The 27,431-nt window shown below is 47.5% G+C and overlaps 1 pseudogene; it reads right to left on the reverse strand.

Moving 5' to 3' along the window:
- The window catches only part of LOC134908897 (cytochrome P450 2K1-like), a 154,019-nt pseudogene extending 140,026 nt beyond the window's left edge, over positions 1-13,993 (reverse strand).
- Between the last annotated feature and the right edge of the window lie 13,438 nt (positions 13,994-27,431).

Consider the following 27,431-nt stretch of genomic DNA (forward strand, 5'->3'; position numbering starts at 1 on the left):
ATATTAGGGATATCTTCAACTGATTGATTGTAAATTGACTCCTCCTCTCTCCTGGTCATCAACAGGTAAAATGAAATTGAAAGTTGCAGACTATTTCTCCTGATATGTTGCATGTTTAAATGGTCACGATTGGAATCCCCTGCAGATTATCTCTACTGATTTCTCGGAAATATTAGTTATCTAATTGGGTGTTAATGGATTATAGCATTGCCATAGGCATAAGGCATCTGCTTTAGTAATAGATTGCCTATGCATATGTTGTGTTGTTATTGATAAATTGGAATGTTTTCTATCTCCTGACTATAGGCTGAGTGAGGGCATGACTCTTAAATCTTAGATGGTTGTTATGTTAGCTTGTTTTCTTTTTAAAACTGTTTTATACTGTAGCTAGCCATTGTTTGGGGAGGGTACGTTAGAGTTTGGGTGTAATCATTGCATTTGTATGTTTGGTCTCAGTATTTAACCACTTACTGACAATTTTCCCCCCAAAAAAATACTCAAATTGTCCTTTTTTGAGTGAATTAGGTGAAGAACACAAATTTAACTTTATCCAAAATGATTGTATTTAAATAAATAAATAAATAAACTAGGGGGAAAAAATGTTTTTGTTAAAATCATTTTTTTTTTCAAACATCAGAACATCGGTAACATTGCAACCATGGTGACATTACTTTTTACACCCTAGACAGCTGCCAGGTATAAAGGGGAGGGGTGTGTGTGCTTGGTTTACACTTCCCAGTGGCTGCTTTTGTCTGCAGCTACTGGGTGGGTGGTCCTGCCTTGCTGACCGCTCAGAAACGGCAACACTGAGGGGAGGGTGCCGCCTCCTCTGAGAGCAGCAGTGGAGGGAAGTTTCCATTCCCTACAGCTGCTAACACTGTGTATCTGACTGGTTGCATCCTGTGCGACCAGGTCAGATAAAACACTTGCTGGTAAGTTCGCATTTGATGCCACCATGCCAGGCAAGTGGTTAAAGAGTACTAGGGAGGCTTGGCTGATAGAGGCTTGATGTGTCCCTCAATCACAGGCATCGGAATGGGGGGGGGGGCAAGGCGGCAACTCGCTCCCCCCAAAACATGAGAGAGGAGCCATCCACCTGGACCCACAACTGCATGCCGTGCAGCCACCACCAGCAATTTCAGCGCTGCCTGTGCTGTATTAGCACTGCAGCAGAGCATCCAGCACTGATACTATTACTTCACATAGCCGGCAGTGCTGAAGCTGCCTTCCGCGTGTGCTCCGGCCAGCGTGATGCATATGCGGGCTTTGCAGCCACATAGAGCGCCAGTCAGTGGAGGGCACCGCTGCTGACAGTGAGTGAGTCACCTTCACTCACTATACAGCGCGCGGCCACCCGCCAGATCCCAGTGGCTCCACGGTGATGTGCCTCCTCCACCCAGCCCTCCTCTCCCACCTGCCTGCCTGTCGGTCTGGCCGCCCGCCGCAGCTCCCAGCGGCTCTATGATGACGGTCCTCCTCTGCCTGGACCTCCACTCCTGTGGCTCACACTAGACAAAGGTTAGAAGGGTCTGGGGGAAAGGGAACATAAGGAGATGACCTGCTGTGGGACACAAAGGCAAAGAGCTGCCGGAGGGACAGGGAGCTGGGACCATGTCAGAGAAGGTCTCTCTCCCCTCTCTCTCACCCCTCTTCACTCTCTCACCCTCCCCTCTCTCTCCCCTCTTTCTCCCTTTTCTCTCTCCCCTACTGTGCGGTGTAACGTGACAGACGCTACTGTGCGGTGTAACGTGAGTAACGGATGCTACTGTGCGGTGTAACGTGACAGACGCTACTGTGCGGTGTAACATGAGTAACGGATGCTACTGTGCGGTGTAACGTGAGTAACGGATGCTACTGTGCGGTGTAACACGAGTAACGGATGCTACTGTGCGGTGTAACGTGAGTAACGGATGCTACTGTGCGGTGTAACGTGAGTAACGGATGCTACTATGCGGTGTAATGTGAGTAACGGATGCTACTGTACGGTGTAATGTGAGTAACGGATGCTACTGTGCGGTGTAATGTGAGTAACGGATGCTACTGTGCGGTGTAATGTGAGTAACGAATGTTACTGTGCGGTGTAATGTGAGTAACGGATGCTACTGTGCGGTGTAATGTGAGTAACGGATGCTACTGTGCGGTGTAATGTGAGTAACGGATGCTACTATGCGGTGTAATGTGAGTAACGGATGCTACTGTACGGTGTAATGTGAGTAACGGATGCTACTGTGTGGTGTAATGTGAGTAACGGATGCTACTGTACGGTGTAATGTGAGTAACGGATGCTACTGTGCGGTGTAATGTGAGTAACGGATGCTACTGTACGGTGTAATGTGAGTAACGGATGCTACTATGCGGTGTAATGTGAGTAACGGATGCTACTGTACGGTGTAATGTGAGTAACGGATGCTACTGTGCGGTGTAATGTGAGTAACGGATGCTACTGTGCGGTGTAATGTGAGTAACGAATGTTACTGTGCGGTGTAATGTGAGTAACGGATGCTACTGTGCGGTGTAATGTGAGTAACGGATGCTACTGTGCGGTGTAATGTGAGTAACGGATGCTACTATGCGGTGTAATGTGAGTAACGGATGCTACTGTACGGTGTAATGTGAGTAGCGGATGCTACTGTGCGGTGTAATGTGAGTAACGAATGTTACTGTGCGGTGTAATGTGAGTAACGGATGTTACTATGAGGTGTAATGTGAATTGGTACTATTCTGTGGCCATGCCTCTTCCACATGAAACCATGCCCCTATATATTCCATTAAGGGGCACCAAAATATATTTTTGCTTACCAAAAAAATTAGGCTCGGGCCGGCCCTGGCTCCGCCAACCCCACCACATTTCCTGAAGTGTCTACCCTCTGCAGAGTTGTGATGCTCGTGACAGCAAAGGTAAGCAGCAGTATGGCTGCTGCTTACCTCTCCAGGAGGAGTCGCTCTATCTAGCAGATGTGTATAATGGGCTCTATCTGGCATAATGTGTAAAATGTGTAATGGGCTCTACAAGGCGTAATGTATATAATGGGCTAACCAGGCATAATGTGTAACGTGTAATGGGCTCTACCAGGTGTAATATGTATAATAGGCTCTACCTTGTGTAATGTGTACAAGCAGCTCTACCTGGCATAATGTGTGTAATGGGCTATATTTGGCGTAATATGTATAATGGTCTCTACATGGCGTAATGTGTAACATGTGTAATGGGCTCTGCCTGGCATAATGTGTATAATGGGCTCTACCTGGCATAATGTGTAACATGTGTAATGGGCTCTACCAGGCGTAATGTGTAACACGTGTAATGGGCTCTACCAGGCGTAATGTGTATAATAGGCTCTACCAGGTATAATGTATACAAGAGGCCACTCACTCCCAGCTGCTCTAGAGATCCGTACAGGTGCAAGCAAGCCATCCGTGGTGGCCAGAAGCTAGGGGCACCAAATAGAGATTTTATCTTGGCCGCTCAAGCAAAAAACGTTCTGACGCCCCTGCCCTCAATTGAAAGGATAACTCAAATTATAAACATAATTTAAATGTTACACTGGAAGAAAAACAGAACATTCTACCCAAAATCTGGAACACTGAAGGACTGATTTCAAACAACAAATGTGACACCTACTCTACACATCAAACAACACCAGGCTGAGTAACCTGGACACAATTCACTTAAAACTGTGCTAGAAAAGCTGCAAGAACTTTCCACTTCATCTGCAATTACTTATATTTCTGTTTTTAGTTTACCACAAACATCTGATTTCTCAGCTGTACCAATGTAATTTTGTCTTTACACATTGTTTAAAGTCCTGTCTGAATTACCATTGCTTTTACCCTACTCTCACAACCTCTCAATTCTAACAGTCTACTTTGAAACTCAACTTATGCAACCTTATTTTTTATATGCACTGCTCAAAAAAATAAAGGGAACACTTAAACAACACAATGTAACTCCAAGTCAATCACACTTCTGTGAAATCAAACTGTCCACTTAGGAAGCAACACTGATTGACAATCATTTCACATGCTGTTGTGCAAATGGAACAGACAACAGGTGGAAATTATAGGCAATTAGCAAGACACCCCCAATAAAGGAGTTGTTCTGCAGGTGGTGACCACAGACCACTTCTCAGCTCCTATGCTTTCTGGCTGATGTTTTGGTCACTTTTGAAAGCTGGCGGTGCTTTCACTCTAGTGGTAGCATGAGACGGAGTCTACAACCCACAAAAGTGGCTCAGGTAGTGCAGCTCATCCCGGATGGCACATCAATGGGAGCTGTGGCAAGAAGGTTTGCTGTGTCTGTCAGCGTAGTGTCCAGAGCATGGAGGTGCTACCAGGAGACAGGCCAGTACATCAGGAGACGTGGAGGAGGCCGTAGGAGGGCAACAACCCAGCAGCAGGACCGCTACCTCAGCCTTTGTGCAAGGAGGAACAGGAGGAGCACTGCCAGAGCCCTGCAAAATGACCTCCAGCAAGCCACAAATGTGCATGTGTCTACTCAAACGATCAGAAACAGACTCCATGAGGGTAGTATGAGGGACCGACATCCACAGGTGGGGGTTGTGCTTACAGCCCAACACCGTGCAGGACGTTTGGCATTTGCCAGAGAACACCAAGATTTCCAAATTCGCCACTGGCGCCCTGTGCTCTTCACAGATGAAAGCAGGTTCTCACTGAGCACATGTGACAGACGTGACAGAGTCTGGAGACGCCAAGGAGAACGTTCTGCTGCCTGCAACATCCTCCAGCATGACCGGTTTGGCAGTGGGTCAGTAATGGTGTGGGGTTGCATTTCTTTGGGGGGCCGCACAGCCCTTCATGTGCTCGCCAGAGGTAGCCTGACTGCCATTAGGTACCGAGATGAGATCCTCAGACCCCTTGTGAGACCATATGCTGGTGCGGTTGGCCCTGGGTTCCTCCTAATGCAAGACAATGCTAGACCTCATGTGGCTGGAGTGTGTCAGCAGTTCCTGCAAGACGAAGGCATTGATGCTATGGACTGGCCCGCCCGTTCCCCAGACCTGAATCCAATTGAGCACATCTGGGACATCATGTCTCGCTCCATCCACCAACAGACTGTCCAGGAGTTGGCGGATGCTTTTGTCCAGGTCTGGGAGGAGATCCCTCAGGAGACCATCCGCCACCTCATCAGGAGCATGCCCAGGCGTTGTAGGGAGGTCATACAGGCACGTGGAGGCCAAACACACTACTGAGCCTCATTATGACTTGTTTTAAGAACATTACATCAAAGTTGGATCAGCCTGTAGTATGTTTTTCCACTTTAATTTTGAGTGTGACTCCAAATCCAGACCTCCATGGGTTAATAAATTTGATTTCCATTGATAATTTTTGTGTGATTTTGTTGTCAGCACATTCAACTATGTAAAGAACAAAGTATTTAATAAGAATATTTCATTCATTCAGATCCAGGATGTGTTATTTTAGTGTTCCCTTTATTTTTTTGAGCAGTGTATATCAACTTGAAACTATATGATTGTCATTGACCAATCACATTTACCAACACTGTACTTTTACCTGCACTCCAGTATTCTACTGTTCTGTCTCTATCATACAGTCTCCACTCAGGGGCGTAGCCAAAACTTTGTTGGCCCCATAGCAACATTTTGGAGGGGCCCCTCCCCAATGCTTCTAGCGAGACATCTCTCTCCACAGTGCTTGTTCATTTTAAGCCACATAATATTGTCATATAATAAATTTTATGCACCATACAGTAATAGTGCCCTAGTGAAAAACGTATATAACACGTCACTGTGACAGAGAAGGTGGCCCCTCTCAGCTCTGGGCCCCATAGCGGGTGCACTCCCTGCACCTATGGTAGCTACACCATTGTATATAACACATGTAACTGTGACAGGGAAGGTGGCCCCTCTCAGCTCTGGGCCCCATAGCAGCTGCACTTCCTGCACCTATGGTAACTACGCCTTTTTCTCCACTCATATTTCCATTTTTTCTAACACCCATTTACATCATCCATACATCATACATCATCCAGGTTTTCATCACACCTCCCCATCACTCTTTGTCTACATTGGTTACCGGTATTCTACCGTATTAAATATAAAATACTTTTACTCACATACAAGGCTATTAACCAAACTGCACCAACATACATCTCTTCACTCATCTCAAAATATCTCCCTACCCGACCTCTCCGCTTTGCACAAGATCTACGTCTCTCATCCACACGCATTACTTGTTCACACTCAAAATTACAGGACTTTATCCGGGCTTCACCCACTCTGTGGAATGCCCTCCCACGCACAGTAAGACTTGCCTCTAGTCTCCAAACCTTTTAAATGTTCCCTGAAAACTCACCTCTTCAGACAAGCCTATCAAATTCCAGACCAGCCCACATAACCTTCAGTGCTTCCCTATCTAATTACATCCTCTGTAGAGTATTCATAACATCACATATCTTGTCTTTCTTTAGTCTCACACCCTCCTGACACTTGGCCAACTTTGTGGGGTATCATCATACAACCCATTAAGAACCTAGCAATCTGGTGGACCATTATGCAATAGGTAGCATATATCCTTGTGTATCTCTGCCTATTTCCCTATAGATTGTAAGCTTGCGAGCAGGGCCTTCCTACCTCTATGTCTGTCTGTTTTTACCCAGTTTTGTTCTATTACTGTTGTTCTAATTGTAAAGCGCAACGGAATATGCTGCGCTATATAAGAAACTGTTAATAAATAAATAATAAATAAATAAATAATCCTTTAGTTTGGCCCCTCATTTCAACTATATCCTTCCCCCTAGTCTCCTACATCGCCTACTCTCACCCCTCCACTGTTTTCCTTCCACCCTTCTACTTCCCTTCCCTTCCCCACTTTCAGTTACTTCTGCCCCACCATGGGCCTACTACCCCACCACTTAGGTATCTAAGCTACATGATTGGTGCATTAATATTCAAAAATTATTTGTGCAGACGCGACCCTGATAGTTCCAGGCAGGGTAGCGTCTAGTTTTCCTTCATGGAGAGGACCTTTCCCATAAGCCCCTAAGTCCATGTCGGAATCAATTTGGAATAGTAACCGGTGGCGAGCAAAGCGAGCCCGCGAGAGTCCAATGGTGCATAGAAAAAAACAAAATAACCTCAAACAAACGGAGAACGGAGAAAACATTTAGGTGCTGTAAGGGCGGAAGTTATCTACTGCCCTCTTGTGCTGTCACTTCCTGGTCCTTATCACGAAGGGAACATAGACACAACCTTCCAGGCAGTTCAGAAGTTCAGTTGGCTGATGCACAGCTTGGTCTGGGTCAGTGACAGTGTCAGTTGATCTATAATTGACAAATTCACCTGGCAGTTCCTGCAATATTGTGTCATCGATTTTGTTTAATATTTTATTCCAAAGTTTTAGAATTGCATGATCAGATAGCCATTTGTGATCTTTGGAGTGTTGATGTACATTTGGATAAAGACTTCATTGCAGTTCTTGTGCTGTTTCCACAACTTTCAATAAGTCTGCAGAATTGGTAACCTGTCATGGCACTGGATGTAGCAGTTTTTGCAACCTTGATTGACTGACATGTTTGTCATATAGCTGGGGATTCCATGTCCCTTGTGGCTGCATGTCTAGCAGCATCGGCTGACTGATGTGTTTGTCATGCAGCTGGGGACTCCATGTCCCTTGTGGCTGCATGTATAGCAGCATCGGCTAACTGACATGTTTGTCATATAGCTGGGGATTCCATGTCCCTTGTGGCTGCATGTATAGCAGCATCGGCTGACTGATGTGTTTGTCATGCAGCTGGGGATTCCATGTCCCTTGTGGCTGCATGTCTAGCAGCATCGGCTGACTGATGTGTTTGTCATGCAGCTGGGGACTCCATGTCCCTTGTGGCTGCATGTATAGCAGCATCGGCTGACTGACATGTTTGTCATATAGCTGGGGATTCCATGTCCCTTGTGGCTGCATGTCTAGCAGCATCGGCTGACTGATGTGTTTGTCATGCAGCTGGGGACTCCATGGCCCTGGATGCTGCATGTCTAGCAGCATCAGCTGACTGATGTGTTTGTCATGCAGCTGGGGACTCCATGGCCCTGGATGCTGCATGTCTAGTAGCATCGGCTGACTGATGTGATGTCGCTGCAATCATCGCACAGAATAAGTAACTACAGGGCTGGTCTTGTTTTGCACAAAATGTTTTTGTTCCGCTCGGCTGCACAGGGGTTCGCACTCTTGCAAAGCGAAAATACACTCCCCTGTGGGCGGCGACTATGCATTTACATGGCTGCTAAAAGTAGCTAGTGAGCAATCAACTCAGAATGACCCCCACAGTACACAACACCAACGACTAAGTCCGGTACATTGTGACTGCATACACAGTACACACCAGCGAATAAATCTGTCAGTGTGTGACTGAGTACACAGTGGAATACACTTAACGATAAATACTGTGAAGCACTATATACTGTATGTGACCCAGACGCACCTAGGGGGTCACTCCGAGTTGTTCGCTCGTTATTTTTTTCGCGCGACGGAGCGATTAGTCGCTAATGCGCATGCGCAATGTCCGCAGTGCGACTGCGCCAAGTAAATTTGCTATGCAGTTAGGTATTTTACTCACGGCATTACGAGGTTTTTTTCTTCGTTCTGGTGATCGTAATGTGATTGACAGGAAGTGGGTGTTTCTGGGCGGAAACTGGCCGTTTTATGGGTGTGTGTGAAAAAACGCTACCGTTTCTGGGAAAAACGCGGGAGTGGCTGGAGAAACGGAGGAGTGTCTGGGCGAACGCTGGGTGTGTTTGTGACGTCAAACCAGGAACGACAAGCACTGAACTGATCGCAGATACCGAGTAAGTCTGGAGCTACTCAGAAACTGCTAAGAGGTGTCTATTCGCAATTCTGCTAATCTTTCGTTCGCAATTTTACTATGCTAAGATTCACTCCCAGTAGGCGGCGGCTTAGCGTGTGCAAAGCTGCTAAAAGCAGCTTGCGAGCGAACAACTCGGAATGACCCCCATAGTCCCTTAGGGTACAGAATACAGTAATAGCTACAGCTGGGATACACTGAAAGTGAAATCCACACAGCAGATACAGGCACAGTGCAGATAATGATTTTAGGAAGACAATAAAACTGCACTGGACGTGTGTGTGTGTGTTATATATATATATATATATATATATATATATATATATATAATCTGAGACCAGATGTATATATCAGAACAGAATACTCGTACAATATATTCTGGCACAAGTACACTTGTTCTTAACTAACGCTGACTTAATATCGACATGTAGAATATTTAAGTGTGTGTAAAATGACGGTGATGATATACAGGTGTATTTACAGGAGACATTGCCCTGCAGTCATGGAGACCAGTCGCAGCTATTCTTAGAAGATGGCACCCAGCGTCTCAGTCAGGGAGTGAGGGAGAGTATAAGGCAGCTCCAGGGCAGGAACACCAGCAGTACATGGTCGCCTGGAGCTCGGGGAGGGGCTACAGGTCAAGTGCCTTCTCCCCTATGCTGGTCCTCACCACCTGGTACTACAAAGTCTTAGTAAAGTGGGCATTAGTACACCTGACCTGTACTCCTATGCCCTGGTGGATATAGTGGGGTCCCTGCTCGGTTACAGTATCCACGCCAGTGTCGCAGTCCGTCTCCTTAGAGTGCGATCGGAATGCAGTTTAATGGCGGGTCCCGCCTGGGGGACCCTCTTACCACCTCCCTTCTGCAGCAGCCACGCGAACCAGGAGAGCATCTGCGACCGTGTGCCTAAGCTGGAGCGTCTCAGCCGCAAGTACCCGGGAACAGAGCCAGCGGGAGTATGCGATGCCGCTGGGGAGGTGACGGAGCCGCAGTACAGAATGTCACCCTGACATGTAACTGCTGCAGCTCTTGAAGTCATCTAAAAGCTTTTTCAGGGCTGCCCAGTGCAGCCCCCCTGTTAAGTGACCTGCTCTGCAGGGCACCAACTCGAAACTGAGCTCTCAGTGCCTGGAGGAAGGGTTATGGAGGAGGTCCCAATGCATCCTGGAACAGTCTAAAGCTTTAGGCTGTTGGTGCCTGGATCAAGACCATCTCTACACCCCGATGTTTCCCTGTGGAAACCAATGTACACTGCTGCAGAAATATATTTTTTTACTACCACAGCATTGTCACCATGGTGTATATGCTCCCCCTCTCTATAAAACCCCTTGGCACCAGTACAATTGGTGATTCAGTGGGTTTTGTGGAGGAGCAGCCTCAGCATGCAGCCTGGCAGTCAGCAGCAGGAAATAGCTCCTTTCAGCCTCTAGTCCCGCTCTCCAGGAAGTCCCACCCCCCTCAATGGCGCGCAGTCCCTCCCTGATTATACTGGCTGTAAATTGGTTTTATATGTGTAAAAAGGAGATTAAAATCCCCCTTTACCTCAGCACCAGTTTGGGTCCGCAGCGGGCACCACAGCTCGCAGCCCGGTGACTGCTGCGCCCTAATGCCACCACCATTGTCCCTGAGGACCCGCTAACTGGGACACCGGTGTATTAACTCACTGCACCGCATCTGCTTAAGCAATTGTTAGGGGTGGCTGCATGCTGCCGGCGTGTGCGCACACCCTGGGGGTATGCAAAACAATTTTTCTAAACTGAGTCTGCTAGGAGGAGCATAGAGGGAAGGAGCCAGTGCACACTATTGATTTCTTAAAGTGCCAGGCTCCAATGGATCCGATCTATACCCCATGGTACTAATGTCATACCAGTATCCACTAGGACGTTAGGGAAAACTCTTTAGAATCATAACAAATTATCTTGAATCACAGCGTTAGCTCTGTACTACACACCTCTCTATATAGATATTAACTCATAATCATATTTCAGTTTTACATTATTATATGTATATGGTAACTTTACAAAGCACCTCCGTATTGTAGCATTATGTATAAACACTTGCTATAGCATGATGTTCTCTTACCTCTAAATACTAGAGATGAGCGCCTGAAATTTTTCGGGTTTTGTGTTTTGGTTTTGGGTTCGGTTCCGCGGCCGTGTTTTGGGTTCGAACGCGTTTTGGCAAAACCTCACCGAATTTTTTTTGTCGGATTCGGGTGTGTTTTGGATTCGGGTGTTTTTTTCAAAAAACACTAAAAAACAGCTTAAATCATAGAATTTGGGGGTCATTTTGATCCCAAAGTATTATTAACCTCAAAAACCATAATTTACACTCATTTTCAGTCTATTCTGAATACCTCACACCTCACAATATTATTTTTAGTTCTAAAATTTGCACCGAGGTCGCTGTGTGAGTAAGATAAGCGACCCTAGTGGCCGACACAAACACCGGGCCCATCTAGGAGTGGCACTGCAGTGTCACGCAGGATGTCCCTTCCAAAAAACCCTCCCCAAACAGCACATGACGCAAAGAAAAAAAGAGGCGCAATGAGGTAGCTGTGTGAGTAAGATTAGCGACCCTAGTGGCCGACACAAACACCGGGCCCATCTAGGAGTGGCACTGCAGTGTCACGCAGGATGTCCCTTCCAAAAAACCTGAACCACTAGCCATGAACATAGGCCAGGGCCTCAGCCGTTCCTTGCCACTCCGTGTGGTAAATGGCATATTGGCAAGTTTACGCTTCTCCTCCGACAATTTTATTTTAGGTTTTGGAGTCCTTTTTTTACTGATATTTGGTGTTTTGGATTTGACATGCTCTGTACTATGACATTGGGCATCGGCCTTGGCAGACGACGTTGCTGGCATTTCATCGTCTCGGCCATGACTAGTGGCAGCAGCTTCAGCACGAGGTGGAAGTGGATCTTGATCTTTCCCTAATTTTGGAACCTCAACATTTTTGTTCTCCATATTTTAATAGGCACAACTAAAAGGCACCTCAGGTAAACAATGGAGATGGATGGATTGGATACTAGTATACAATTATGGACGGGCTGCCGAGTGCCGACACAGAGGTAGCCACAGCCGTGAACTACCGCACTGTACTGTGTCTGCTGCTAATATAGACTGGTTGATAAAGAGATAGTATACTCGTAACTAGTATGTATGTATAAAGAAAGAAAAAAAAACCACGGTTAGGTGGTATATACAATTATGGACGGGCTGCCGAGTGCCGACACAGAGGTAGCCACAGCCGTAAACTACCGCACTGTACTGTGTCTGCTGCTAATATAGACTGGTTGATAAAGAGATAGTATACTCGTAACTAGTATGTATGTATAAAGAAAGAAAAAAAAACCACGGTTAGGTGGTATATACAATTATGGACGGGCTGCCGAGTGCCGACACAGAGGTAGCCACAGCCGTGAACTACCGCACTGTACTGTGTCTGCTGCTAATATAGACTGGTTGATAAAGAGATAGTATACTCGTAACTAGTATGTATGTATAAAGAAAGAAAAAAAAAACACGGTTAGGTGGTATATACAATTATGGACGGGCTGCCGAGTGCCGACACAGAGGTAGCCACAGCCGTGAACTACCGCACTGTACTGTGTCTGCTGCTAATATATAGACTGGTTGATAAAGAGATAGTATACTCGTAACTAGTATGTATGTATAAAGAAAGAAAAAAAAACCACGGTTAGGTGGTATATACAATTATGGACGGGCTGCCGAGTGCCGACACAGAGGTAGCCACAGCCGTGAACTACCGCACTGTACTGTGTCTGCTGCTAATATAGACTGGTTGATAAAGAGATAGTATACTCGTAACTAGTATGTATGTATAAAGAAAGAAAAAAAAACCACGGTTAGGTGGTATATACAATTATGGACGGGCTGCCGAGTGCCGACACAGAGGTAGCCACAGCCGTGAACTACCGCACTGTACTGTGTCTGCTGCTAATATATAGACTGGTTGATAAAGAGATAGTATACTACTAATATTATATATACTGGTGGTCAGGTCACTGGTCACTAGTCACACTGGCAGTGGCACTCCTGCAGCAAAAGTGTGCACTGTTTAATTTTAATATAATATTATGTACTCCTGGCTCCTGCTATAACCTATAACTGGCACTGCAGTAGTGCTCCCCAGTCTCCCCCACAATTATAAGCTGTGTGAGCTGAGCAGTCAGACAGATATATAATATATATAGATGATGCAGCACACTGGCCTGAGCCTGAGCAGTGCACACAGATATGGTATGTGACTGACTGAGTCACTGTGTGTATCGCTTTTTTCAGGCAGAGAACGGATATATTAAATAAACTGCACTGTGTGTCTGGTGGTCACTCACTATATAATATATTATGTACTCCTGGCTCCTGCTATAACCTATAACTGGCACTGCAGTAGTGCTCCCCAGTCTCCCCCACAATTATAAGCTGTGTGAGCTGAGCAGTCAGACAGATATATATAATATTATATATAAATAATAGATGATGCAGCACACTGGCCTGAGCCTGAGCAGTGCACACAGATATGGTATGTGACTGAGTCACTGTGTGCTGTGTATCGCTTTTTTCAGGCAGAGAACGGATTATAAATAAAACTGGTGGTCACTGGTCACTATCAGCAAAACTCTGCACTGTACTGAGTACTCCTAATGCTCCCCAAAATTAGTAAATCAAGTGTCTCTCTAATCTATTCTAAACGGAGAGGACGCCAGCCACGTCCTCTCCCTATCAATCTCAATGCACGTGTGAAAATGGCGGCGACGCGCGGCTCCTTATATAGAATCCGAGTCTCGCGATAGAATCCGAGCCTCGCGAGAATCCGACAGCGTCATGATGACGTTCGGGCGCGCTCGGGTTAACCGAGCAAGGCGGGAAGATCCGAGTCGCTCGGACCCGTGAAAAAAAACATGAAGTTCTGGCGGGTTCGGATTCAGAGAAACCGAACCCGCTCATCTCTACTAAATACGTCAGGTGCGGTCTACTTAAATTCATGATATGTAAGTTCCCGATCAGCGGCCAACATTTCGGTCCTGGAGGAAAGTTTGCTGAGCTTGTTTTATTCCACTGGTGCAGAATATATAACAGCACTAATATCAGCACAAAGTACGTAGCGACAGAGAGCCCCAAATCCATTGTGTGATCAGCGAACCTGAGACAGACTGGGTCTGTCACCTGTAAGGCAGCTGTATATAACCCTTGTGCTCCACCTTTGTCTCGGACTGTTTGTTTGATGCAAATTAAGCCAAAAAGCAGCATTGGGAAACAACTCATTAAAATAACTGTGAGAGAATGGACTGTCCAAGGTCCATTCTGACAATGTTGTAGTACAGACTTCAACCTACAGCTTTTGTTCTTAACCAGGGCCAGGTGCAGAGGCGGAACTACCGCCAGTGCAACCAGTGCGTTGCACAGGGGCCCGCCTCTGTCCAGGGGCCCAAAGCATGTAATGAGTCAAACTGACTCATTACATGCCGCTGTGCGCTGCGGGCAACCGCTGCCCGCAGCGCACAGCCGCCCGGAGAGAGGAGAGGAGCAGCGGCACGGGAGAAGGAGGAGGAGGGAGCCAAAGGAGGGAGCCGCAGCAGCGCTTTACTACTGGTGGAGGCGCTGCTGCTGCTGCCCCTCTGCTTCACTATAGGCTGTCTTCCGAGAACAGCCTATAGTGAAGCAGAGGGGCAGCAGCAGCAGCAGCGCCTCTACCAATGACACAGCGCTGCTGCGGCTCCCTCCTCCTCCTTCTCTCCAGCCCGGGAATCGTCTGATGCTGCACCGAGGAGCCTGAGCCAGCGGAGACGCCGGAGAGGGTAAGTATAATTCTTTCTTTCTGTCTCTTTCTTTCTGTCTCTTTCTTTCTTTCTTTCTTTCTTTCTTTCTTTCTTTCTTTCTTTCTTCTGCCTGCCGCTATGTGTAAAAATGGGGGGCTGCCTGCCGCAATGTGTAAAAATGGGGGACTGCCTGCCGCTATGTGTAAAAATGGGGGACTGCCTGCCGCTATGTGTAAAAATGGGGGACTGCCTGCCGCTATGTGTAAAAATGGGGAATCTGCCTGCCGCTATGTGTAAAAAGGGGGAATCTGCCTGCCGTAATGTGTAAAAAGGGGGACGCTGTCTGCCGTAATGTGTAACAAGGGCACTCTGTCTGCCGTAATGTGTAAAAAGGGGACGCTGTCTGCCGTTATGTGTAAAAAGTGCACGCTGTCTGCCGTAATGTGTAAAAAGGGGGACGCTGTCTGCCGTTATGTGTAAAAAGAGGAATCTGTCCGCTGTAAGATGTAAAAGGGTCTCTACCTGGTGTAGTGGTGCTACTGTGCGGCGTAATTTGAAGAATGGAGACTACTGTGCACCGTTTTATGACTTGGTATTATTTTGTGGCCACACCCCTTCCCCACGAAGCCACGCCACTATGTATTTTTGCTCACGCCTACGGCGGGCACTGCCCCTGTTTTGCATGCAGGGGTGGGGCTCCGATGCAGTTTCTTGCACACAGTGCTAAAATGTCTAGTTACGGCACTGTTGCTAGGTATCCATTTCTCTGGCCCTGAGCAGGTCCCCCTCACCAGATCCTCTCCAGGGGTGAGGGGGTGGACTTGGATGGGATGTGGGGGGGGGGGCCCAAAGCATTTTGTCGCACCTGGGCCCACCGCTCGCTAGTTCCGCCACTGGCCAGGTGTGATGTTTTATTCTGGGTCAGCAGTCACTAGACATTAATAACAGGAAGCTTGGAGCAGCTGAAGCCTCTCTGAGGTCACAAATGACTATAAGGGGTTAAAACAGGGAGTGACTGGCTATCTTCCCCCATAGTCAAGGGATTAATTGCATCAAGATCCCATTGTTCTCCCCTAGGACTGAGTTAGACACTGGGACATGAGAACAGCAGGGGGGGGGGGGGGGGGGGTCTCTGCATGACTCATCTCTTTTACAGACCCTCATTGAGCTCTACCAATCAGGGAGGACCTTCCCCTAAAACTACCCTTTGCAGGAGTGACTTTGGCATGCCTCCCAACCAGTGATGTGAGGTGAGGTCAGTGTGTACTTGCCTACCTGACCCTCTCCATGAGGGAGAAAATGCTCTGTTCCTGGACTTTCCTGGTAATGTATGATTGCCATCACCTGTGGTGAGCTAGTTAATTGATGGCAATCATACATTACCGGGAAAGTCCAGGAACACAGCATTCTCTCCCTCATGGAGAGGGTCAGGTGGGCAAGTATGGGTCAGTGGCTGGGGAGGCACTGACAGCTAAAACCCCCCCACCCCAATAGAGAAAAAAAAAGAGAGAAAAGTGTAGTCCCACATGAATCACTAAAACCAGCAACAGGCTGAACCAGCCAGGGAGGGGATAATGCCGTAGCAGGGGAGAAACTCAGTGTGGGGCCCCCCTGCCATAACATTAATTAGCCCCCCTAGCCAGTCAGTCCTGGGCTTAAATTCCTTGGAAAGTGGGGCCCCCAAAAAACAAAATGGGGTCCCCCCTCCCGAGCAACAACCAGTACTGGGCTATGCCCCACACCCCCTGGTGGCGTTGGGTGCGGGGTTCATTGTATGCTAATATTGTTCTTTACAGGTGGCCTAAAAAGTTTTATTATTCAACCTGGGGGCGTCGGCCTTTAAGCTCTTTCATGGCCACCACCTCTCCAGGGCTTCCGGCGTCTTCTCCGTATTATCTGACTATTATGTAGTAATATTTTTCACTCGGTGTGCATTAGGGAACACATTGTTTTTTCCTACACAGAATTACCCCTCCCTTTTAGCACATGAGTGACATCACAATCTGATTGAGCAGCTTACCATTTTGTGTATTGTATTTAGAGAGGCATGGAGGGTCAGCATTAGGAGGGATTGCTGACTCCAGAGTGCCATAGGAGAAGCCAGGGGTATCTCCAGGTAAGCTGGCTCTCAGATGCTGTAGGAGCCATTACCATGTGGCCTTACACTGGGAATTTAACCCAGACATATTTGTAATTATTTATGGGGTGGGTGTGGGGTGCGGTGGCCCCTGTGTCGGTATGGCTGGGCTGCTTCAGGTCGGCACACCCTAACACTTTATTAACACTTAAGATTTTCCCTATCACTTTGTATATATTTTTGTATTATTTTAATCACACCACTTACATAGCACTTCTGTGCTTCTTATTAACCCTTATTAATTCTCACCTGTGTGCTGACCTGGGGTAGCCGACCTGTGCCGACGTTATGGGGTCCTGCACCCCGGACCCATACCTAGTATTAGGGACCCCCAGTGATGGAGAAGCCTTGTCGATCGGCCTGGGGGCTTAACCCTATATCTGCAGATATACGCAACCAAGATCTCCGTATAATCTGACTATCATGTAGTAATATTTTTCACTCGGTGTGCATTAGGGAACACATTGTTTTTTCCTACACAGAATTACCCCTCCCTTTTAGCACCTGAGTGACATCACAATCTGATTGAGCAGCTTACCATTTTGTGCACTTCCGGCGTCTTCACCTGGTGGGCGGTGGCCTTTAAGCTCTTTTTCATGGCAGCCACCCATACAGGACTTCCCCGGCGTCTTCTTTCTTCACAATCTCTTTACTGCTCCTCCTCCGCCGTCGGACTGACGCAGCTGCCTCGCGCTGACTTATATAAGTCGTCCCGCCACTGCTAACGACCGCATCTCCGCCGCGTCCCGACTCGCCCACACAGTGATGACAGCGGATCTAGTGATGGATCCGCTGGCCAATCACTCTGGCCTCACTAACAGGGGCGTGCTTTCATGGGTTGAAAGCACGTCCCTGTATCACAGCGGCACCTCTAATGGTGCCACTTTTCGGTTTATTTTCAATGGGCTTTTACAGCCCGTGGCATGGCCCTGTCCCCGCACGCCCGCTGCTCTTGCCCCTGTCCCATTGACAATGGGAGGCACCACGAACGGTGCCTCCCAAACACATTTCAACTGTGATCATGATTAGATTAATATAAAGGAGATACTTATGACCAGGGCCGGTGCTAGGGTGTTCGGCGCCCTACTGCAAACTATCAATTTTGCGCCTTTTTACAAATACAAATGTGAACGATCTCATCCTCAGAGCTGTAACTACACATTTTGGTGCCCACCTCAAGATCCATAAACATACGGTCATAAAAAAATTACCTAAAATATAGGGGCGTAAAATAATTATGTTGCACAGTAGTCTCCATTATTCAAAATTACACCACACAATAGTATCACTTACATACATTACGCCAGGTAGTGCCCCTTATATTCATTACGCCAGATACAGCCCCCTTTTACATATTGCACCAGGTAGAGCCAGTCACACATTATTCCAGATAGAGCACCCTTTTACACACTGAGCCAGGTAGAGTTCCCTCTTACACTTTGCGCCAGGTAGAGCACCCAAAAGGAGGAAGAGACAAAAATATAGGGGCCGCAGAATAGTACCAATTCACATTACACTGCACAGTAGTGTCCGTTACTCACATTACACCGCACAGTAGTGTCCGTTACTCACATTACACTGCACAGTAGTGTCCGTTACTCACATTACACTGCACAGTAGTGTCCGTTACTCACATTACACCGCACAGTAGTGTCCGTTACTCACATTACACTGGACAGTAGTGTCCGTTACTCACATTACACCGCACAGTAGTGTCTGTTAGTCACATTATACCAAACAGTAGTGTCCGTTAGTCACATTACACCACATACTAGTGTCCGTTAGCCACATTACACCGCACAGTAGTGTCAGTTAGTCACATTACACTGCACAGTAGTGTCTGTTAGTCACATTACACCGCACAGTAGTGTCTGTTAGTCACATTATACCAAACAGTAGTGTCCGTTAGTCACATTACACCACATACTAGTGTCCGTTAGCCACATTACACCGCACAGTAGTGTCAGTTAGTCACATTACACTGCACAGTAGTGTCAGTTAGTCACATTACACCGCACAGTAGTGTCCGATAGTCACATTACACCGCACAGTAGTGTCTGTTAGTCACATTACACCGCACAGTAGTGTCTGTTAGTCACATTACACCGCACAGTAGTGTCTGTTAGTCACATTACACTGCACAGTTGTGTCCGTTAGTCACATTACACTGCACAGTAGTGTCCGTTACTCACATTACACCGCACAGTAGTGTCTGTTAGTCACATTACACGGCACAGTAGTGTCTGTTAGTCACATTATACCAAACAGTAGTGTCCGTTAGTCACATTACACCACATACTAGTGTCCGTTAGTCACATAACACCGCACAGTAGTGTCCATTAGTCACATTACACCGCACAGTAGTGTCCGTTATTCATATTACACCACGCAGTAGTGTCCGTTAGTCACATTACACCGCACAGTAGTGTCCGTTAGTCACATTACACCGCACAGTAGTGTCCGTTAGTCACATTACACCGCACAGTAGTGTCCATTAGTCACATTACACCGCACAGTAGTGTCCGTTAGTCACATTACACAGCACAGTAGTGTCCGTTAGTCACATTACACAGCACAGTAGCACCCGTTAGTCACATTACACCGCACAGTAGCGTCCGTTAGTCACATGACACCGCATAGTAGCTTCCGTTCGTCACATTACACTGCACAGTAGTGTCCATTATTCACATGACACCGCATAGTAGCGTCCGTTAGTCACATTACACCGCACAGTAGTGTCCGTTAGTCACATTACACCGCACAGTAGTGTCCGTTAGTCACATTACACAGCACAGTAGCGCCCGTTAGTCACATTACACTGCACAGTAGCGTCCGTTAGTCACATGACACCGCATAGTAGCGTCCGTTCATCACATTACACTGCACAGTAGTGTCCGTTAGTTACATTACACTGCACAGTAGTGTCCGGCTGGTCGTCCTTGTGCAGAGGTGAATGCAGATCCGGCTGCGTATGCAGTGATCTGCATTCATCTCTGAGTTACCCCCTATGCCAGGTACAACCCTCATTTCCTCCACAGTGCGGCCCCGGTACCTGCAGGAGGTCCCGACTCGGGCGCTGCTCATCCGCTCCCTTCTTCTCCGGTTTCTCACAGGCTCCGTTACTCCAGTGGCTCTGTAGGATGTTGTCAGTGACCCCGAGAGGGGGCAGAAGCGGGAACTAATTACCTGGGCCTGGGACTGATGGAGGGGCCCGGAGGGGCCCTGGTCCCCTGCACTCCCAACCCCCTCCCACCTTACTGGGCAGCAGCAGCTCTCATCTTGGCAGCACAGCACATGCTGCAGTGTGCTGTTCTGCAGTGGGGCAGAGAGGCTGCTGCTATTGTTATTGTTCATGTATGGGTGGGTGGGGGGAGTGTGATCACAGTGATCACACTCCCCCCTCGAATTGACCCTGGCTGAGGGGCTGAGTGCTGGGGGCTCAGGGATCAGGGACTACACCTACCCTGCTCTGTACAGCCTAGACTTTTTTTTTACAACGATTTTCCCCATAAAGGGGCGTGGCCACGGCTCCCGCGATTAGGCCACGCCCCCAACCCTCAAGGCCTCTCGTGAATGGCAGCGGTAGCGGTGCTGTGTGTAGGCTGAGGGCACACACTGTGTGCACACTTTCTGGGGAAGAGGGGGAGCCGCCGCGCTGCAATCTGCCAGGGCCGCTACCTGTCATCCAGGGTGACAGGTGCAGCGACAGCTGGCAGCAGCAGGGATGCAGAGCAGGGAGAGGCTGAGCGCCTCTTCAGTTTGGCGCCTCCCTGCACTGCATCCCTTTGCTGAGCGGCTAGCTCCGGCTCTGCTTATGACACAGAATATGTGTCATAAATATCTTCTTTGTATTATTGTAATCATTAATGACAGGGGAGACACTGCCTCCTACCTCCCCTGCCTCCCCTGCCTGCACGTCCCTGCTCCCAACATTACCCTCTCCAGGAGGGACAGAATGCTCTGCTTCCGGAATTCACCTGTTAATGTATAATTGCCATCACCTGTGCGGATACGCCTTTCTAATCCATTAACCTGTTCAAAACAGGCGATGACAATTATAAATTAAGAGACAAATCCAGGAGCAGAGCATTGTGTCCCTCCTGGAGAGGGTCATGTTGGGAGGTATGCTTTGGTGGTGGAAATTGGAGTAGGAATGGCCATCGGTACCTATCCCATCGATGGTTGCCATCGATGAATATTTTAGCTGGAACTATCGATGGTTAGAAACTATGCTACCATCTACCATCGATGGCTCCAGCTATCGAATAACCGCGCATGTGCAAAGATGCTTTGCTGGAGAAACATTCCCTGGGTAAAAGTTTCTTCTGCGCATGTGCTGCGTAGCTCCCCCGGCGGCTGGCTATCGTTGTGTGAGCACACTGTTTAGCAGGGGACCTTACTGCACCAGTGCCTGGTGAATAATGAATCTGTTATATGTGTAATTTTAACCGTATTATACCTTATATGCTGTGAGACCGATGGATGCACTCAGGCTGGAGCCGGGGGGCGGGGCTACAAACTGTATGGCTAGTGGGTGGGTGCGACTGCTGACTGACAGCTGAGCTGGACAGTCAATTGCTTGGTGGAAGTAGTAAAAGTGGTCTTACGACTTCCCCTCTGGGATGACCATCGACTCCCAGCAGCAACAACAGCAGCGCCAGCAGCAGTAGGCGTTACACGCAAGGATGCATCAGAGGAATCCCAGGCAGGAGAGGACTCGTCAGAATTGCCAGTGACATGGCCTGCAGGACTATTGGCATTCCTGGGGAAGGAGGAAATTGACACTGAGGGAGTTGGTGGGGTGGTTTGCGTGAGCTTGGTTACAAGAGGAAGGGATTTACTGGTCAGTGGACTGCTTCCGCTGTCGCCCAAAGTTTTTGAACTTGTCACTGACTTATGATGAATGCGCTGCAGGTGACGTATAAGGGAGGATGTTCCGAGGTGGTTAACGTCCTTACCCCTACTTATTACAGCTTGACAAAGGCAACACACGGCTTGACAAATGTTGTCCGCATTTCTGTTGAAATACTTCCACACCGAAGAGCTGATTTTTTTGGTATTTTCACCAGGCATGTCAATGGCCCTATTCCTCCCACGGACAACAGGTGTCTCCCCGGGTGCCTGACTTAAACAAACCACCTCACCATCAGAAGCCTCCTGGTCAATTTCCTCCCCAGCGCCAGCAACACCCATATCCTCCTCATCCTGGTGTACTTCAACACTGACATCTTCAATCTGACTATCAGGAACTGGACTGCGGGTGCTCCTTCCAGCACTTGCAGGGGGCGTGCAAATGGTGGAAGGCGCATGCTCTTCACGTCCAGTGTTGGGAAGGTCAGGCATCGCAAACGACACAATTGGACTCTCCTTGTGGATTTGTGATTTCGAAGAACGCACAGTTCTTTGCTGTGCTTTTGCCAGCTTGAGTCTTTTCATTTTTCTAGCGAGAGGCTGAGTGCTTCCATCCTCATGTGAAGCTGAACCACTAGCCATGAACATAGGCCAGGGCCTCAGCCGTTCCTTGCCACTCCGTGTGGTAAATGGCATATTGGCAAGTTTACGCTTCTCCTCCGACAATTTTATTTTAGATTTTTGAGTCCTTTTTTTACTGATATTTGGTGTTTTGGATTTTACATGCTCTGTACTATGACATTGGGCATCGGCCTTGGCAGACGACGTTGATGGCATTTCATCGTCTCGGCCATGACTAGTGGCAGCAGCTTCAGCACGAGGTGGAAGTCGATCTTGATCTTTCCCTATTTTTGGAACCTCAACATTTTTGTTCTCCATATTTTAATAGGCACAACTAAAAGGCACCTCAGGTAAACAATGGAGATGGATGGATACTAGTATACTTATGGATGGACGAGCGACTGCCGACACAGAGGTAGCTACAGCCGTGGACTACCGTACTGCGTCTGCTGCTAATATAGACTGGATGATAATGATATAAAAAATATATATATATCACTACTGCAGCCGGACAGGTATATATTATATAATGACGGACCTGCTGGACACTGTCAGCACTGCAGACTCCTAAAGTAAGCTACTAGTATCAAGAAGATAGAAAAAAAAAAAACACAACAGGTAGGTGGTATACAATTATGGATGGACGAGTGACTGCCGACACAGAGGTAGCTACAGCCGTGGACTACCGTACTGCGTCTGCTGCTAATATAGACTGGATGATAATGATATAAAAAATATATATATATATCACTACTGCAGCCGGACAGGTATATATTATATAATGACGGACCTGCTGGACACTGTCAGCACTGCAGACTCCTAAAGTAAGCTACTAGTATCAAGAAGATAGAAGAAAAAAAAAACACAACAGGTAGGTGGTATACAATTATGGATGGACGAGCGACTGCCGACACAGAGGTAGCTACAGCCGTGGACTACCGTACTGCATCTGCTGCTAATATAGACTGGATGATAATGATATAAAAAATATATATATATCACTACTGCAGCCGGACAGGTATATATTATATAATGACGGACCTGCTGGACACTGTCAGCACTGCAGACTCCTAAAGTAAGCTACTAGTATCAAGAAGATAGAAGAAAAAAACACACCACAGGTAGGTGGTATACAATTATGGATGGACGAGCGACTGCCGACACAGAGGTAGCTACAGCCGTGGACTACCGTACTGCGTCTGCTGCTAATATAGACTGGATGATAATGATATAAAAAATATATATATATCACTACTGGAGGACAGGTATATATTATATAATGACGGACCTGCTGGACACTGTCAGCAGAATGCGTTTATAGAATAAAAACACCACACGACGAGTGTTTAACTTTTTCAGGCAGACAATCACAATATACTGGTGGTCAGTGGTCACTGGTCAGTCACACTGGCAGTGGCACTTTGGCAGCAAAAGTGTGCACTGTTAATGTACTCCTGCTATAACTGCTCCCCGGTATCCCCCAGAATTAAGCTGTGTGAGCAGTGAGCACTCAGCACAGTCAGATATACATAGATGACGCAGCACACTGAGGCTGAGCACAGATATGGTATACTGTGTCACTGTGTATCGTTTTTTTTCAGGCAGAGAACGGATTATATTAAATAATAATAAAACTGCACTGGTGGTCACTGGTCAGTCACTAGTAAACTCTGCCTTGTCCCCATACAGCTATAGACTAGTCCCCCTGCAAATTCTATTATAGGGGGTCATTCCATAGAAACATAGAATTTGTCGGCAGATAAGAACCACTTGGGCCATCTAGTCTGCCCTTTTTCTTTTTTTTTTACATTATTTTTATCTCTAACCTTATTTGATCCTTATTTCTTTGTAAGGATATCCTTATGTCTATCCCATGCATGTTTAAATTGCTCTACTGTCTTAGCCTCTACCACCTCTGATGGGAGGCTATTCCACTTGTCCACTACCCTTTCTGTGAAATAATTTTTCCGCAAATTTCCCCTGAACCTCCCCCCCTCCAACCTCAGTGCATGTCCTCGTGTCCTATTGCTTCTCTTCATTCCGAGTTGATCGCTCGCTAGCAGTTTTTAGCAGCCGTGCAAACGCTATGCCGCCGCCCTCTGGGAGTGTATTGTAGCTTAGCAGAAGTGCGAACGAAAGGATCGCAGAGCGGCTACAAAAAAATTTTGTGCAGTTTTAGAGTAGCTCAATACCTACTCAGTGCTTGCGATCACTTCAGACTATTCAGTTCCTGTTTTGATGTCATAAACACGCCCTGCGTTCACCCAGCCACGCCTGCGTTTTTCCTGTCATGCCTGCGTTTTTCCGAACATTCCCTGAAAAAGGTCAGTTGACACCCAGAAACGCCCACTTCATGTCAATCACTCTACGGCAACCAGTGCGACTGAAAAGCTTCGCTAGACCCTGTGTGAAACTACATCGTTTGCTGTAATAGTACGTCGCGCGTGCGCATTGCACCGCATACGCATGCGCGGAAGTGCCAGGTTTTTTTACATCATCGCTGCACAGCGAACGAATGCAGCTAGCGATCAACTCGGAATGACCACCATTGTCCCTGATACTGCAAACTTGGTGAGGCTTCTCAAGATCACCTCTGGGTCAAATACAAATTTGCATGAGGGTTTGCTGGCTGCAGGTGAACATATTGCTGGAATTGCGTGCAACGTTATGATACAGGTGAGGAAGAGATCCCCTGTCTCATTCTGACATCATAACAATCAACTTTTTTCTGCCATATACTGTACAATCCATAAGGAATTTGCAGGTCCTTATTTGGTGGAATAGTGTATGTGTGTACTGAGTGATGGTACACACCAGCGCATGTCAGTTAACAGCCCAGTACTTAGCCAGTGGCAGGGGCGTAACCAGACCTTAGTGGGCCCCATAGCAAAATTTTGACCCCCTTCCCCCATCCCCCAAGTACTCCACCAGTGACAGGGCTAAGGGGTTAGCAGGGCAGAGAGGCTGGGCGGAGATAAGAAAAGCAGAGAAGGGGCAGGGTTTGAGAGAGTGGAGGACGTGACAGAGCAGGAAGGAGACTGATGTGTCATTTATATACAGTGCAAGATCAAATAAATAGAAAAAAAACCCTGTATAAATTCACAGAAATACACACTAACTTTTAGACCATTGACTGCACAGGTTCCAATGCTATTGGCTGATCCAATTCCATCTGCTAAACTTGGTCTGCTCCCACCGTACTCCATAGTTACCTACTTTCTGGCAGTCCTCTCCAGGTCGGCTTAGTGGAGGGGCTGTCCGGGACGATGATGAGAGGAGGGGGCAGGGAGGAGGCGGAATGGGGCGTGGTGGAGGCGGGTCAGAGGCGGTACGAGGGCGGGGTTACAGCGACAACACGTTTAAGCCACGCCCCCACTCTGTGATGCCGCTATAACCGGCATTTTCCAGCAGGGGGCGTGACTACGATGACACGATTCTTGTTGAATCGCGTCATCGAGTGTCGGGACCGCCCACTTTACTCTCAAAGTGGGCGGCTGGGCAGGAGGGAAGTGAAAAATCGGGAGACTTGTCTGCTCTTCCGTGGGGCCGGGAGGGTCACCCGATTTTCGGGAGCCTCCCGGCCATTCCGGGAGAGTAGGCAAGTATGCCGTACTCTGTACTGGCACACCAGACTGCTATTACCAGTTCCTGTCCCCACTTTCACTGCATGCTATTCCCAGCTCCCATACCCTCCAACATTTTAAACATAAAGGCCCTCATTCCGAGTTGTTCGCTCGTTCTTTTTCATCGCATCGCAGCGATTTTCCCGCAAACTGCGCATGCGCAATGTTCGCACTGCGACTGCGCCAAGTAAATTTGCTAAGAAGTTTGGTATTTTACTCACGGCATTACGAGGTTTTTTCTTCGTTCTGGTGATCGTTGTGTGATTGACAGGAAGTGGGTGTTTCTGGGCGGAAACTGGCCATTTTATGGGAGTGTGTGAAAAAACGCAGCCGTTTCTGGGAAAAACGCGGGAGTATCTGGAGAAACGGGGGAGTGTCTGGGCGAACGCTGGGTGTGTTTGTGACGTCAAACCAGGAACGAAACTGACTGAACTGATCGCAATGGCAGAGTAAGTGTCGAGCTACTCAGAAACTGCTTAGAAATTTCTATTCGCAATTTTGAGAATCTTTCGTTCGCAATTTTGCTAAGCTAAGATTCACTCCCAGTAGGCGGCGGCTTAACGTGTGCAATGCTGCTAAAAGCAGCTTGCGAGCGAACAACTCGGAATGAGGGCCAAAAATCGGTACAAATTAGAAAAGGGGGCGTGGTCTCGGGTAAATGGGACATGGCCACGCCCCCTTTCCTATACTTTCAATGGAAGTTTGGAGAGTCAAAAATCAGTACAGACCATAAAAAAGGTACTGTACCTGCCAAAAAGGTACAGCTGGAGGTTATGAGCTCCTGTTCCTACTTTCACTGCCTGCTATTCCCAGCTCCTGTGCCCACTTTGAGATAAATTACCTGGTAGTAGGTCTAGAGAGCACAGTGTCAATTTTTGCAGACGATACCAAACTGTGTAAGGTCATAAATTCGGAGGGGGATGCTGAGTCTCTTCAGAACAAATTATTTAAACTGGAAACGTGTGGCAAAATGGAGAATGAGGTTCAATATAGACAAATGTAAGGTAATGCACTTTGGCAGCAAGAACAAAAATGATACCTACATACTAAATGGGGAAAAACGAGGGAATTCTGCACTGGAAAAAGATTTAGGTATTTGCATAGATAAACTGAGTAGTAGTACTCAAAGTAGGAATGCAGCAAAAAAGGCAAACAAGGTATTAGCATGCATAAAGCAGGGAATTGATGTAAGAGTGTTATACTCCCATTGTATAAATCACTGGTGAGGCCACATTTCAAATACTGTGCACAATTATGGGCACCATACTACAAAAAGGATATCCTGGAACTAGAAAAGGTTCAGAGACAGGCGACCAAATTGATTAAGGGGATGGAGAAGCTAAAATATGAGGAAAGGCTTGCTAGGCTTGGCATGTTTACACTGCAAAAAATGAGATTAAGAGGGGACCTGATTAACATTTACAGATATATAAGCAGGGGTTAAAGTGAGCCGCAATGGGGCGGAACTGCGTTCCGTCAGTTCCACTTGGAGACGGAACGCAGTTCCGCTTCCTCCGGCTCACCTAACCCGATGTCCCGGCGCTGCAGGGAGATGCCGGGCGCCCGCTGTGATTGCAT

This window comes from Pseudophryne corroboree, chromosome 4 (genome assembly GCF_028390025.1).
Source record: "Pseudophryne corroboree isolate aPseCor3 chromosome 4, aPseCor3.hap2, whole genome shotgun sequence".
In the NCBI taxonomy this organism is placed as follows: domain Eukaryota; kingdom Metazoa; phylum Chordata; class Amphibia; order Anura; family Myobatrachidae; genus Pseudophryne; species Pseudophryne corroboree.